The sequence below is a fragment of the Eptatretus burgeri genome, chromosome 15 (assembly GCF_056783735.1).
Source record: "Eptatretus burgeri isolate ZD-2024b chromosome 15, Ebu_testis_v1, whole genome shotgun sequence".
Lineage (NCBI taxonomy): Eukaryota > Metazoa > Chordata > Myxini > Myxiniformes > Myxinidae > Eptatretus > Eptatretus burgeri.
In genome coordinates, this window is record NC_140975.1 from 42,151,731 (window position 1) to 42,166,787 (window position 15,057).

At 48.1% G+C, this 15,057-nt stretch overlaps 1 protein-coding gene across 3 annotated transcripts in view; it reads right to left on the reverse strand.

Moving 5' to 3' along the window:
* The window catches only part of TRRAP (transformation/transcription domain associated protein), a 242,696-nt gene that overhangs the window by 200,876 nt on the left and 26,763 nt on the right, over positions 1 to 15,057 (reverse strand). Inside the window, exon 1 of one of the 3 annotated variants that reach the window (XM_085858089.1) lies at positions 12,505 to 12,577. The exons of 1 other annotated variant lie outside the window; for it this stretch is intronic. The gene's annotated coding sequence lies outside the window, so the exon portion shown is untranslated. Of the gene's footprint in view, positions 1 to 3,830; positions 3,913 to 12,504; positions 12,578 to 15,057 lie in introns of those variants that run through there. One more of the 3 variants, XM_085858088.1, reaches the window with a different exon arrangement.

The following is a 15,057-nucleotide window of genomic DNA, read 5'->3' on the forward strand; positions in this document are numbered from 1 at the left end:
TCTAGCAGATGCAACAGCTGTTTGGACAATGAGCACATCAGCATCATGCTTTGCATGATCTATATTACACCCAGCCTGCTCTTGTTTGTCACCAAGATAAACAATAAATCGCTGTTTGTTTGTCACATTTTTCAAGATTTCCTCCTTTTTGGACTGTATAACCATTCCACCAGTGAAGTTTACTGTCATGCCTGAACAAGCCCCTGTCCTTCTCATGTGCGTGGCATATTTTTTTGTTGGACCGTCTTGGTATCCATCAAAGATAATGGTAGCAGCCCCATATTTATGTGTAACATATGTGACATAAAGCTGACTGACACTCTCATATGTGGAACCTCTTGGCCATGGAAGACGATGAAGTAGCGCACCACCATCGAGAATATACTGGACATTTCCAATTGGTTCTCGTTGCTCCCCCTTGCATGGTCTTCCAGAGAACATCGGCAAGGACAGCCTTATTGGCCTGCAGGGGAAGGAAGGAAGATTCAAACAATGCTGGGGGGTAACTACACAGTTCATATTTGAAGAGTGACTGTAGATCTTCACAGCACTCCCCAATGATTACCAGTCTCTCGAAGATAAACTGTGGATCTACCTTCACAGATTCTCCTTTGATCTTGACAGTTGATCTTGAATTAAGTGTCACTGCTCGATCACATTTCCGGAAGGTGAACTCTTCTACAGAATTCCCAACCATGGATGCTAGAATCTTTTCTCCAACTGTTCTTCATCTATCAACGTTGACTCCTTCCTGGGCTGTCATGCCATTTGCAATGTTAAACAGGGACGGATCCCGTGCGAATGGATCTCTCTCCCTGAGATAGCTGATAAGATCAAGGGTGTCATTGACATCTCGAGCTTGTCTAGCTTTTGACAGGTCTTTGTGCTGGTCACTGGTTTCAAATGAGATGCCACTGAGCTTCTGCATGGCCTCATTGATATTAGCACATGCTGGCATGGAAAGGACCTACACCAAATGCTGAGTTTTTGTCATTCCTTTTCCTCTTGTCAGGCATCCATGTGTCTTTATACTTCTCATCAGCACTTGCTCAAGTGTGAGATCCGTGGATAGTCCTGCCCAGTACCCATCACTGCGCCTCACCACATGGTATCCTTTCTCAAATTGCTGATGGACATCTGGATGACTTTCTGGAAGATTAAGCATCATTTACAGGTATGCATATGCAGACTTTGCATATAGCGTGTGTCCTAGATGCATCCAATGAAATTTTTAAGTATTACAAATGCATCCTTGGATCCAAAGATCTCATTATAGAAATTTAAATCACTAAAATACATCATCTGAGAGCAAAGATTTGGCAAGATATTGCTATTTGGTGGCCATATTGGATTTATGCAAATGAGATTTTGTTCCAGGGAAGTTTACAAGTATGCTAAATGCATCCTTACATACAAAATACCCATTCTAGAAGTTGAAATCACTCAAATATGTCATCTGTGAGCAAAGATATGGCACAAGATTGATAATTGGCCGCCATATTGGATTTATGCAAATTAGACGTATTTCCACAATAGGGATTTCTTTGGACTTTTGGTGAGGTGTTGGGGGGACCTCATAGAAATGCATTGTGCTAAAAAAAAATTATGTTGCAATTTGTTCCCGATCAAGTGAAAAAATGGGCGAGATTGCCTGGACTATTGCTCAATCGCGTAAGCTTACCTGCCGAAAAAAAAAAATATATATATATATATATATATATATATATATATATATAAATAAAAAAACACCACTCACCCCCCTGGATCCGTCCCTGTGTCGATAAATCAGCAACAGCTCGTCTAAAAAGACCGTGATAGCGTAAAGGGACAGCGGAAATTGCACGAGTCAGATAGAGGGATCGAAATAGGTCAGGCCCAACACAATCGTCTATCATGTATGAATGTGTGGATGAAAAGTACGAGCACGGGGGAGGGGAAGGGGAGGGGAAGAGGAGGGGGGAAGGGGAGGGGAAGAGGAGGGGGGGAAGGGGAGGGGGATCCGTCCCACTCGTGATCCTTCCTTGCCCTGCAGGCCAATAAGGCTGTCCTTGCAGATGTTCTCTGAAAGACCATGCAAGGGGAGCAACGAGAACCAATTGTAAATGTCCGGTATATTCTTGATGGTGGTGCGCTACTTCATCGTCTTCCATGGCCAAGAGGTTCCACATATGAGTGTCAGAGGGGAGGAGGTGGGGGAGGGAGGGGAGGAGGTGGAGGGGAGAGGTGAAGAGGTGGGGGGGAGAGGTGAGGTGAGGAGGTGAGGTGGGGGAGGAGGGGAGGTGGGGGAGGAGAGGGGAGGTGGGGGAGGGGAGGAGTGTTGGGGAGGGGAGTTGGGGAGGAGAGGAGGAGGGGAGTTGGGGAGGGAGGAGGGGAGGGGAGTTGGGGAAGGGAGGAGAGTTGGGGAGGGGAGGAGAGTTGGGGAGGGGAGGAGAGTTGGGGAGGGGAGGAGAGTTGGGGAGGGGAGGAGAGTTGGGGAGGGGAGGAGAGTTGGGGAGGGGAGGAGAGTTGGGGAGGGGAGGAGAGTTGGGGAAAGGTGGGGAAGGGGAAGTAGGAGGAGGGAAAGAGGAGTAGGGGGAGAGAAGAGGAGGGGGAGGAGAGGAGGTGGGGGAGGAGGGGAGGGGAGGAGGTGAGGGGAGGGGGAGGGGAGGAGGCAAGGGGAGGGAGGGGAGGGAGGGGAGGAGGAGGGAGAGAGGAGAAGGAGGGAGGGGAGGAGGGAAAATGGGAAGGAGGAGGGAGGGAAGGGGAGGATGTTTGCAGGGGGTGGGGGTTTGGAGGAGAGGGGGATTGGAAGAGGAAGGGGTTTGGAGCAGGGAAGTGGTGGGGGAGGTGCGAATGTGTTGGAGTGTGAGTATTGCGAGTGAAATAGTGTGAGGGAAAGAACATGGAGGGAAGAATCACCCACTATGGAAACCCAGGAGGATAGATAGAGGGAATTCAGCGATTTCGGAACGAATACCGTGCCCGTGTTGGTGTAAAATGTAACTGAAAAACAACGATTAAGGTTAAGTGAAGCCATAAGCAATTCATAAAGCAAACGTGATTTTCTGATGATGTGGAGCTTTAAGTTAATGTGTGAATATGACCCGCGGTGGCAATGTTAACATCTTGATACCACCCACCAGTCCCTCGACGTTGTTGCAGGTTGTGATGAATTGTTCAGATGGTTTTTGTCCTCGGGTACACCCAATTCATTGTTATATCACTTTGTCTGACCATTTTATGTCCTTCAGTCACCGATATTGTTTCCTCTCGGTACTCGGTGATAATTTACAACAATCATGTTTATGCTCAAAAGGTTACTTAAAATGCGAATTAATGTGGTTTTTAAGTACATTTATCCGACCACCACATGTTCTTCAGATACATTGTATATGTCACGGGGTCATTCCTCACTCATTAATCCAGAAATAACACTCGTGATCCAAATGCGAATTAAAACAGAAAATGGCGCCATTTGACCGACCCGGCGCCATTTGACCGACCTGAGGTACTGAGGTATCTTTCTCGCATTTCCTATGCATCTGCAATGGTATCGAACAATCGAACCTTTTATGCTCAAATAACTAATTAAACTGAGGGCAATCGCGGAATAATTAGCTTAGCTCCCGGTATAATTAGCTCAGCTCCCGGTATAATTAGGATTGTGAGCCGATTGCTTCATTCGGATTGAAAGGCCCGGCTTCAGTCACGTCGTGAAGAACTCGTCACGCCATAGCAGGGGGAAAATATCACAGTTGCTCATCAAACACAGAACACAACTCATGAAATATGGACCAGAAAAACAGTATTACATCACACTGAGTCTCCTTCGTCATGAGAAATCAACTTACAGATTAAATCTGTCCGGTGTGAGGCGAAACGCAATCCTCCGTTGGTCTTCTTCTTCTTCTTCTTTTTCTTCTTCTTCTGTTTCAGCCGGAAGTCGTGGAATCTCCGTCCCGAGCGAATGAATATGGATCTGCCTTTTTTTTTCTTTTTTTTTGTATACCTTGTCGAGGATCGTGTAAGAGCGAACACACAACGCACATCAAGGGCGGCATGACACAAGAGGCGCGGGAGTGGGAAGGACAAAACAATGGGGAACAGACACATTTGGAGATCTGTGGAAGGGAGAGGGATGGGACGGGGAACATGGGGAATAGAAGATGGACATTCCAGGGACGTTCAGGAAGGAAATCAGGGAATTTGAAAGAGGTGGGCTTGGGTGGATTATCGGGGGTAGAAAAGACAGAGGATTTTGATGGGGGATGATCAGAGGTGGTGGTGAACAGCTGTTTTGAAAGCCTGGAGGGAAGAATGGGATTGAATAGAGTGAGGGAGTTTATTCCAAAGGCAGGAAAAAGAGGAATGAAGGAGTGAAGATGAGCAGTGATTCGTGATTAAGAGAGTTTCACCAGAAGGGGGTTGTTGGCGGACCTTGAGCACCCTGCGGAAATGTGGTGGGGACAAATCGCAGAGAGAGCAGGGGGGATGCTGGAGAGGAGACTGTAGAAAACAGAAAGACCACAGACCAACCTGCGGTGATTGAGTGAGAGGCCCAAAGACTCAGCCTCATTGCGGTAGATGCCAATGATCCGAAATGCCTTGGTTTCTACAGCGTGAAGCCGAGAAAGGTGGGAGGCAGGAGCAGCAGCCCACAGGGGAGAGCAGTACTCCATCAGGCTGAGGACAAAAGCTTTGTAAGTGGTCAGTAGCTCAGGTGGGCCGAGGAAGGACTTTGCACGACGGAGGATTTCCAGTCGGCGACTGGCTTTGGAGGCGAGGTTTGAAATGTGGCTTTCCCACGGAAGGTCATGGCAGTTAGTGAGACCCAGAAGCTTGAAAGAAAGGACTTCTTCCAGAGGATTGTTGAGAAAGTGGATGGGGGGCTTTTCTAAATGGTCTTTTCGAAGAGACATCGTGAGAGTGTGAGATTTGTCTGGATTGAAAGACATGTTCCACGTGCTGGACCAGTTTGTGATTTTATCCAGATCTGCAGTGAGCGAAGAAGCTGCTGCTTGCCGGTCTGAGGGATGACCGATGGTACGGCAGAGGGTGGAGTAATCAGCAAAGAGATATAGAGGATTTTCCAGAGAGTCGGAGAGATCATTGATGAAAACCAGAAAAAGAACAGGTCCCAGAACGCTACCTTGAGGAACTCCAGCCTGGACAGGAAGAGGGGATGAAAGAACTCCATTTTGGGCCATACAGTGACTGCGACAGGAGGGGAAGTCTGCGAGCCATGAGTGGAGATGGCCTTGGATACTATAGGAAGTGAGTTTCGTGAGCAGGGCAGGGTGCCAGACTGTCAAAAGCACATGATATGTCCAGGGATACGGCTCAGATTTCCTGTCTGGCATTGAGGACCTTAATCCACTGTTAGGAGAGCAGAAGCAGCATATCCAGGGTAGAGTGACTTGGTCTGAAACCAAATTGATGATTGGAAATCAAGCCATTGGAGAAGAGGAAGGATTTAATGTCTGAAACGATGATGGATTCCATAACCTTGCTGATGATTGGGAGAAAGCAGATTCGTCTATAGTTGCAGGGATCTGTTTTTGCACCTTTTTGTGCAGGGCAGTGATGTTTGCCGATTTCCAAGCAGATGGCAGATGACCTTGAGCAAATGGGAGGGTGAATAGAACAGAGAGAGGGTGAGCAAGAGTGGAAGAGCAGGCTTTGAGGACATGTGGACTGATGTCGTCTGGACATCGAGGTTTGACAGCAAGCTCTCCAGCTTGTCAGAAGAAAAGGACACAGAGTCCATGGACAGTTGGGTGTGAATGGGTAAGGTGGGTAGAGAGAGTGATTGGTTTTGGACACAAGATTTAGCTGCAAACACCGAGTTTAGGCATCCAGCTTTTTCACATGCGGTATCAGCAGTGCGGCCATTTGAGGTAAGGCGGGGTCGGGGATGGAGGGGGAACATACACCAGAAACAGATTTGATTAGACACCACCGGAATTTTGAGGAGGGAGAGAGGTTTGAGAGTTCAGACTTGAGATGAGAAAGATGTTGTTTTCTGGCTCTCCTGAGGGTAGATACACACTTGTTCCGAGCTTTATGGAAGGAACTGAGATTGCCCTCAGTTGGGTTTGCTTTCCATGAGGCAAAGGCAAGTTGTTTCAGGAGAACTGCCTCACCACAAGCTTCAGTGAACCAAGGGCGGGAGGAAAGGTCGGACAACTGAAGACAAGAGGGGATAAATCTGTGCATGAGGGAGAGCAAGTTTCTTTGAAAGAATTCCCAGGACGAGTTGATGTTGGAGAAAGTAGCGATAGGAGACCAGTCTATAAGTTTGATGGCTGCTTGGAGACCCTGCCAGTCGGCTTGAGTGAAATGCCAGACTCGACGGCGGTGAGGTGGTTCTCTGATAACAGCCAGAGAGATGTCCACTTTGACAAGGACGTGGTCAGAAGAACCCATTGGAGCGGAGAAAGAGCAGCAGATATTTTCAGGGAAATTTGTCAAAATCACATCCAGAAGAGATGGAGTACCATTGGTTGAGATCCGGGTCGGGAAGTTGACCGATTGAGTCAGTCCCAATGAGTCGCAGAAAGCTTTTGCAGAGGTGCCATGACAGGTGAGAGAGGTACCCACACCGAGCCAACTGGCATGATGACAATTGAAGTCGCCACATATGAGGAAGAGAGAGTTTGGATGAGAAGATAGAAGTTGGTCCATGTTTTCGGATAGTGAGGTGCAGATGGAATCATCACTGTTAGTTGGACGGTACAGTACACATATAAACATGAGGTGGGAGTGGAGGGGAAGCTGTAGCCAGAGGTATTCCTGGGGGTGTGGGGGAGTGAGGGCAGTGCATGGACAGTGAGGAATAGAGTCTTTGATGAAGAGAGCAACTCCTCCACCAGGACGAGGCTCAGATCTGTCATACCGGAGGAACCAGGGAGAGATACTTTGGGAGTCAGACACATCTTGGGGGAGGAAAGTTTCTGTTAGGCAGATTATGTCTTGTTTGTCAGTGGCAAGCTGTATGGAAAGATCTGAAATGTTTGAGCGAAGGCCCCAGATATTTGAGGTCCCCACTTTTAATGAAGAGGGAGGGGAGGAGGGTTTGGTGCAGGGGGTGGGGGGAGGAGGAGAGTAGGACAAGGGACGAGGGGGAGGTAAGGAGGGTTGTTGAAAGAGTGTGGGGGATTGCAGAATAGCCAGGGGAGGGGCCGGATGAGGAGGAGAAAAGGCTCTGTGGTACTGGGGGAGAGGGGGACAAGAGAGATGGAAGAAGGCAGTTGAGGAGGTGAAGTGAAGAGATGGAGGTGAGAGGGCAGTGGAAGGAGGCAGCTTTGTGGATGAGAGGGGAGCCAACTTTGAGAAGGATGAGTGAGGGGGTGAATGGTGGGAGAAAGGTGAGAGGGGAGTTTTTGAGAGAGGTGAGAGGGAGGCTTGGAGGGAGAAGTGAGATGGTTGCTTTGAGAGTGAGGGGTGAGAGGGGTGAGCTGGCACTGGTTTGAAAAAAAGAATGGTTGATGGAAAGCGAACATTCATAGCAAACTGGGTTTTTTTTTTTAAAGTTTTAGGTCAGAGATGCGATTTCACACAATTCTTGAGGGATGCAATAAAGGCGAATTCCGAGAATGGAGAGAAAAAAACGCTGTAACAGTTGGATTTTTAGGAAAGGTCGAATTGATAACAGTCTTTAAATAGCAGAAGAGTAGTGCATTATGATACAGGAAAGAGTACCACACGTGTGGAAGAGGAAGACGAGGCATTATAAGAGATCGTTTTTATTATTATTATTCATGTTTGAGAGAGTTTTCAACAGATTAGGTCATGGAAGTGTTATAGAAAAAAAAAAAAATCGAGGATGAAGAAGAATAAGAGGAGAAGAAGAAGGTATAAAGAAGAAGAAGAAGCAGAATCGAGAGTCGTGAGTGAGGAAGGAGAAAAGTAGCATTTTTTGGGGTTTTTTTATTTAAGATAAGAAATAAAGTGATTAGTTGGGAGGGATGGGGGAGGTGAGGAAAGTGGAGAAGATAAAAATTGAAGGCAATGGGGAGAAAAAACAAAACACGATGGTACACCAAGGGGAACCAGTAGGCCTCAAGCCTCAATGGCATGCCTCAAGCAACCGGTAAGACAAGGGCGATAAAATCTCACAAAATAGCATGATTTTTGAAACAAAACCGAACTAGGAACACATCGTAACATGTGAGTGAGAAAATCAACAGTTAAAACGGGACAGATAACGACCGGAAACTTAACTTTGAGATCATCAGCATAGAGCCCCGAAGGAGACCTGTCGATGCTCTAAACCCGGAACCCGAAGTGAACCTTGTTGTGTAATGTTATGTTATGTTGTGTTATGTCGTGGTTGATGTGTTGAAATCGACCGTCATGATGCGATATCTGATGGATTGCATTACCTTGCTGATGAGTGAAAATTGTTTGATTAATGATATTGATGACTGACGATGAAAAGCTAATTGGGCTGAAGTTAAGGGGATCCATCTTTGAACCTTTTTTATGTCATGCTGTGACGTTGGCTGATTTCCAATTTTCCAGGTGGATATAGACCAGTCCCGAAGTGAAAAAAAAATATTCGAAGCAGGTCACACTGTATAACCCGCGGATACACAGGGTCCGCAAACAGCGCGGTCTGAAAGGTCTGACACTCAAAAAATTATAGGATTCGGATCTTCACCAAAATGGAATCAATTCTTCCTTGTCACACACCCAACATGCCCACCAAGTTTCGTCCAAATCCATCCACAACTTTTTGAGATATCATGCTGGATATCGTTTTTCGTCCTTTCTCTCAAAAGTGAAGAATCACTTTAATAATTTTCGGAGTCGGACCCGGATCCGGATCTTCACCAAAATCTAATCAGTTCGTACGTCCTCGTCACACATCCAACCTGACAACCAAATTTCATGTGGATCTGTCACAACTTTTTGAGATATCCTGCACACAGACAGACAGACAAAGAGGGGTGAAAACATAAACCTCCTTCACCTTCTGGGGCAGAGGTAAAAATAGGACCACCTGCCCTGAAGCTCACCTGGATCAGGAGCAACAATCACTTACCCCCCCCCCCCCACCGTAGACTCCCATCATAAGTGCATATTTTGATGCAGTCAATACACTTTGGTTCATCACGGGTGATGAAGGTTGTGGTCAAGTTTCATCAAAATCGTGTGCATAGTTTCAAAGAAGAGAACAAATCCTATTTTTTTTGGGGGGGGGGGGAGGGGGTCAAATTGTTGTGGGCCGGGGTTCAGTGGCGATAAGCGAACACTCGGTGGAGCAGTGGAGTCGTCTCCCACCGAACACCCGGAATTTAAGTCATGACTCGGATAAGTCCGAAAGGTCACGGGTCCCTTCGCAGACCGTGGTCGCCAATATTTTGACGGTGTGGGGTCGGGTTAATTGCCTAATTTAAATCTACCTAAGTACCCACGTCATCCAACTACCGGGGAAAACCACACCCTCGACGGACCTCGGGCGGAACGGACCGTTTCCTGAGCACGATCTGGATGTAAACCGAGCAGGTGATTACCAAGATCCGTCGGTCCAAATCAACAATTTACAACACGAACGGCCTTACTATTTCTCAATACGCACCTTGCAAAGCCAATGAAAGAAAACACGAACAACCAACTGGAACATTTATATTAACACGGGTTTATTTTACAATAGGCAATCATCGGGAAGGGGGACACAGAGCAGAGTTATCACGAATAAAGATATGTAATGTACAATGAACAAGGCACTTAACGATTCTACTTACAGACGGGGCCCACGGACACAAACACACACACACACCCAAAAGAAACTGGACCCCATGGGTCTTTATTCGGTCGAGCCGGGATAGGGTACCTTCCCACCTCGTGCGGTCACACCGACTCCAAACCACCACGGTAGGACTCAAACCAATGACCCGAAGTCCATGGCCCACGAACGGGACCAAGCCACCACGACCGCAGACGAAGCAAATCGCCACCAAGACCGCAGACGAAGCCAGTCGCCACCAAGACCGCAGACGAAGCCAGTCGCCACCAAGACCGCAGTCTAAGCCAGTCGCCGCCAAGACCGCAGATGAAGCCAGTCACCACCAAGACCGCAGACGAAGCCAGTCGCCACCAAGACCGCAGACGAAGCCAGTCACCACCAAGACCGCAGATGAAGCCAGTCACCACCAAGACCGCAGACGAAGCCAGTCGCCACCAAGACCGCAGACGCTCCGCAGTCGCCACGATCACTCTCTCACTCTTGAGGTCGGAGCGGTTTCTTTCCTCGCCAATCGCCTCCTGATTGGACGGTTCCATCACGCGATCCGTTGGCCGTCCCTCATTGGACAGGCTGATGGAAGGCGGGGAAAATCCCACCTTTCTGGGGCCGAATCGGATCTGAGGCGATGGAGGCTCCGCCCACGCCTTCAGCCAAAAACATGTGGGCAATTGCGACTGGGTTGACTCAGGGATGGTGCCCGTTGTTTTTGTATAAAAACCTAACTAAAAAATAACTCGTGGCACACACACAAAATTCCCATTAGACAGGAGGATTCCAACTATAAACACACACTTATCAAAATAACTAAGCTATGGGAACTACTGTCTGTTTGTGTGCAAAAGGCTTCCAGATTCGTCACAAAACCATTCCCCGTAGACCCCCTCAATGAACACAGATTTTGATGCCGTCAATAAGCCTTCATGGGGCTTCAGATATGAAGCTTGTGGCCGTTTCATGAAAATCAACTGTTGGGTTAAAGCGATAATGACTCGTGTTTCCGGGACTAACTCACTAAACCACTAAATCACTGCCTCACTCACTCACCTTTAGACATTGCTTGATTGCATAAGCTCACCTACCTAAAATCCAGGTGAGCTTAAAAAAAAAAAAACACCATTGCTTTTGATGGAAGTGGAGAGGTTTCAGGGGGGGCGCGTGCCGTGTGCGCCCCTCACCCCCCTGGATCCATCACTGTGTCGATACATGAGCAACAGCTCATCTAAAAAGGAGTGTGATAGTGTAAAGGGACGACAGGGATTGCACGAGTTAGATAGAGGGATCGAAATAGGTCGGGCCGAACACAATCTGTCATGGATGAATGTGCGTATGAAAAGTTCGAGGTATGAGGGGGAGGGGGAGGAGGGAGGAGGGGGGAGGGGGAGAGGAGGGGAAGACGAAGGGGAGATGGAGGAGGGGAGGGAGAGAGGAGGGAGGTGGGGGAGAGGAGGGAGGTGGGGGAGAGGAGGGAGGAGGGGAGAGGAGGGGGAGGGAGGAGGGGGAGGGGGAGGAGAGAAAGATGAGGAGTAGAGGAGGTGGGGGACAAGGTGGGGGAGGAGGAGGACGGGGAGGAGAGGGGAGGGGAGGGGAGGAGGAGGGGAGGGGAGGAGGTGGGGGGAGAAGGAGGGGACGGGGAGGAGAGGAGGGGAGGAGAGGTGGAGAGGAGGGGGAGGTGGAGGGGAGGGGGAGGAGAGGGGAGGTGGAGAGGGGAAGGCAGGACGAGGGAAGGCCTGGTGTTTGGAAGGGGTGGGGGGTTGGAGGGGAGAGGGGGATTAGAGGAGAGGGGTTTGGAGAGGGCAAGGGGAGAGAGGTGCAAATGTGTTTGAGTGTGAGTATTGTGAGTGAAATAGTGTGAAGGAAAGAACGTGGGGAGAAGAATCACCCACCACGGGAACCGGGAAGACACTCAGCGGGGATTCAGCTATTTTGGAACGAATACAATGCCCGTGTTGGGGTAAATGAAAAACAACGATTAAGGTAAAGTGAAGCCATAAGATATTCATAAAGCAAACGTGATTTTCTGATGATGTGGAGCATTAAGTTGTTGTGTGAATATGACCCGCGGTGGCAATGTTCACATCTTGATACCGCCCCCCCCCTCCCCACCAGTCCCTCGACGTTGTCGCAGTTTGTGATGACCTGTTCAGATGGTTTTTGTCCTCGGGTACACCCAATTCATTCTTGTATCACTTTGTCCGACCATTTTGTGTTCTTCAGTAACCGATATTGTTTCCTCTCGGTACTCGGTGATAATTTACAACAATCATGTTTATGCTCAAAAGGTTAATTAAAATGCGAATTAATGTGGTTTTTAAGTACCTTTATCCAACCACCACATGTTCTTCAGATACATTGTATATGTCAAGGGGCCATTCCTCACTCATTAATCCAGAAATAACACTAGTGATCCAAATGCGAATTAAAACAGAAAATGGCGCCATTTGACCGACCTCGCGCCATTTGACCGACCTGAGGTACTGAGGTATCTTTCTCGCATTTCCCATGCATCTTCAATGGTATCGAACAATCGAACCTTTCATGCTTAAATAACTAATTAAACTCCACTTAGCTGCCGGTCTAATTCGGATTTTGAGCCGATTGCTTCATTCGGATTGAAAGGCCTGGCTTCAGTCACGTCGTGAAGAACTCGTCACGCCAGAGCAGGGGGGAAATATCACAGTTGCTCATCAAACACAGAACACAACTCATGAAATATGAACCAGAAAAAACAGTATTACATCACACTGAGTCTCCTTCATTATGAGAAATCAACTTACAGATTAAATCTGTCCAGTGAGAGGGGCAACGCAATCTTCCTCTGTCGTCTTCTTCTTCTTCATCTGTTCGAGCCGGAAGTCGTGGCATCCCCATCCAGAGCGAATGAACACGGGTCTGCCATTGTTGTGTTATGTGATGAGCCTGGTGTTGGCGCAGTGGTTAGGGCAGCGGCTTGGGATGCAAAAGGTCCTGAGTTCAAGCCCCGTTGGGCCACTGAATTATACACCAGGGGGTTGACTCAGCCTATCATCCTTCCGAGGTCGGCGAAATGAGTACCAGTATACTGGGCCGGTGTATACCCCGGTTAAAATAGGTGTACCATATCCCTGTGTCGTAAGAGGCGACCCGGGTTGCGTCAGGAAGGGCATCCGGCGCAAAACATGTGCCAAATCACGATGCGCATCATCCGGATGATCCGCTGTGGCGACCCCTAACGGGAGCAGTCGAAAGAAGAAGAAGATTGTTGTGTTGGGTGATAGTTGACGTGTTGAAATAGACCGTCATGATACGATATCTGATGGATTTCATGACCTTGCTGATGATTGAAAAGACAGTTTGATTAATGATATTGATTACTGATGATAAAAAGCTTATTGGGCTGAGGTTAAGGGGATCCATCTTTGAACCTTTTTTATGTTATGCTGTGATGTTGGCTGATTTCCAATTTCCAATTTCCCAGGTGGATATAGGAGACCAGTCTTGAAGTGAAAAAAAAATATTCGAAGCAGGTCACACTGAAAAACCCGCGGATACACAGAGGATCCACAAACAGTCGTATCTGACAGGTCTGACACTCAAAAAATTATAGGATTCAGATATTCACCAAAATGGAATCAATTCCTCCTTGTCACACGCCCAACATGCCCTCCAAGTTTCGTCCAAATCCATCCGCAACTTTTTGAGATATCATGCTACATATCGTTTTTAGTCCTTTCTCTCAATGGTGAAGAATCACTTTAATAATTCTCGCAGTCGGACCTGGATCGGGATCTTCACCAAAATCTAATCAGTTTGATCGTCCTTGTCACACACCCAACCTGCTAACCAAATTTCATGTGGATCTGTCCACAACTTTTTGAGATATCCTGCACACAGATAGCCAGACAGAGAGGGGTCAAAACATAAACTCCTTCACCTTCGGGGGCATAAGTAAAAATAGGACCACCTGTCCTGAAGCTCACCTGGATCAGGAGCAACAATCACTCAGCCCCCCCCCCTCCACCCCCGTGGACTCCCATCATAAGTGCATATTTTGATGCAGTCAAGACACTTTGGTACATCATTGGTGATGAACGTTGTGGTCAAGTTTCATCAAAATTGTGTGCATCGTTTCAAAGAAGAGAACAAATGCTATTTTGGGGGGGGGGGTCAAACTGTTGTGGGCCAGGGTTCGGTGGCAATAAATGACCAGGAGGTGGAGCAGTGGAGTCGTCTCCCACCAAACACCTGGAATTTAGGTCGTGACTCTTGGATAAGTCTAAAAATTCACGGGTCCCTGAGCGGACCGTGGTCACCAGTATTTTGACGGCGTGGGGTAGGGTAAATTGCCTAATTTCAATCTTCCTAAGTATCCACATCATCCAACTACCGGGGAAAACCACACCCTCGACGGACCTCGGGCGGAACGGACCGTTTTCCGAGCACGATCCGCGTGTAAACCGAGCGGGGGATTACCAAGATCCATCGGTCCAAATGAACAATTTACAACACCAACGGCCTTATTATTTCTCAATACGTACCTTGCTGGGCCAATGAAAGAAAACACGAACAACCAACTGGAACATTTAACACGGGGGTTTATTTTACAATAGGCAATAATCGGGAAGGGGGCCACAGAGCAGAGTTATCACGAATAAAGAAATGTAATGTACAATGAACAAGGCACTTTACGATTCTACTTACAGACAGGACGAACACGGACGCGCACGCGCACACACACGAAACTGGACCCTGTGGGTCTTTATTCGGTAGAGCCGGGCCGGGGTGCCTTCCCGCCTCGTGCGGTCACACAGACTCCAAGCCACCATGGTGGGACTCGAACCCACGACCCGAAGTCCACGGCCCACGAACGGAACCAAGCCACTAACGACCACAGATGAAGCAAATCGCCACCAAGACCGCAGACGCTCCGCAGTCGCCACGATATCTCTTATTCTATCTCTCTCTCTCTCTCTGAGCGGTTTCTTTTCTCGCCACTCGCCTCCTGATTTGTCGGTTCCATCGCACGATCCGCTGGCCGTCCCTCATTGGACAGGCCCACGGGTCACGGGGCAACTCCCACCTTTCTGGGCGGAGTCGGATCTGAGGCGATGGAGGCTCCACCCACGCCTTCAGCCAAAAACATTTGGGCAATGGCGACCGGGTTGAGTCAGGGACGGTGCCGTTGTTGTTGTTGTTGTTGTTGTTGTTGTTGTTGTTGTTGTTGTTGTTGTTGTACAAAAACCTCACGAAAAAATAACTTGTAGCGCACACACAAAATTACCATTCAACAGAAGGGATTCTAACTATAAACACATACTTATCGAAATAACTAAGCTACGGGGACTGCTGTC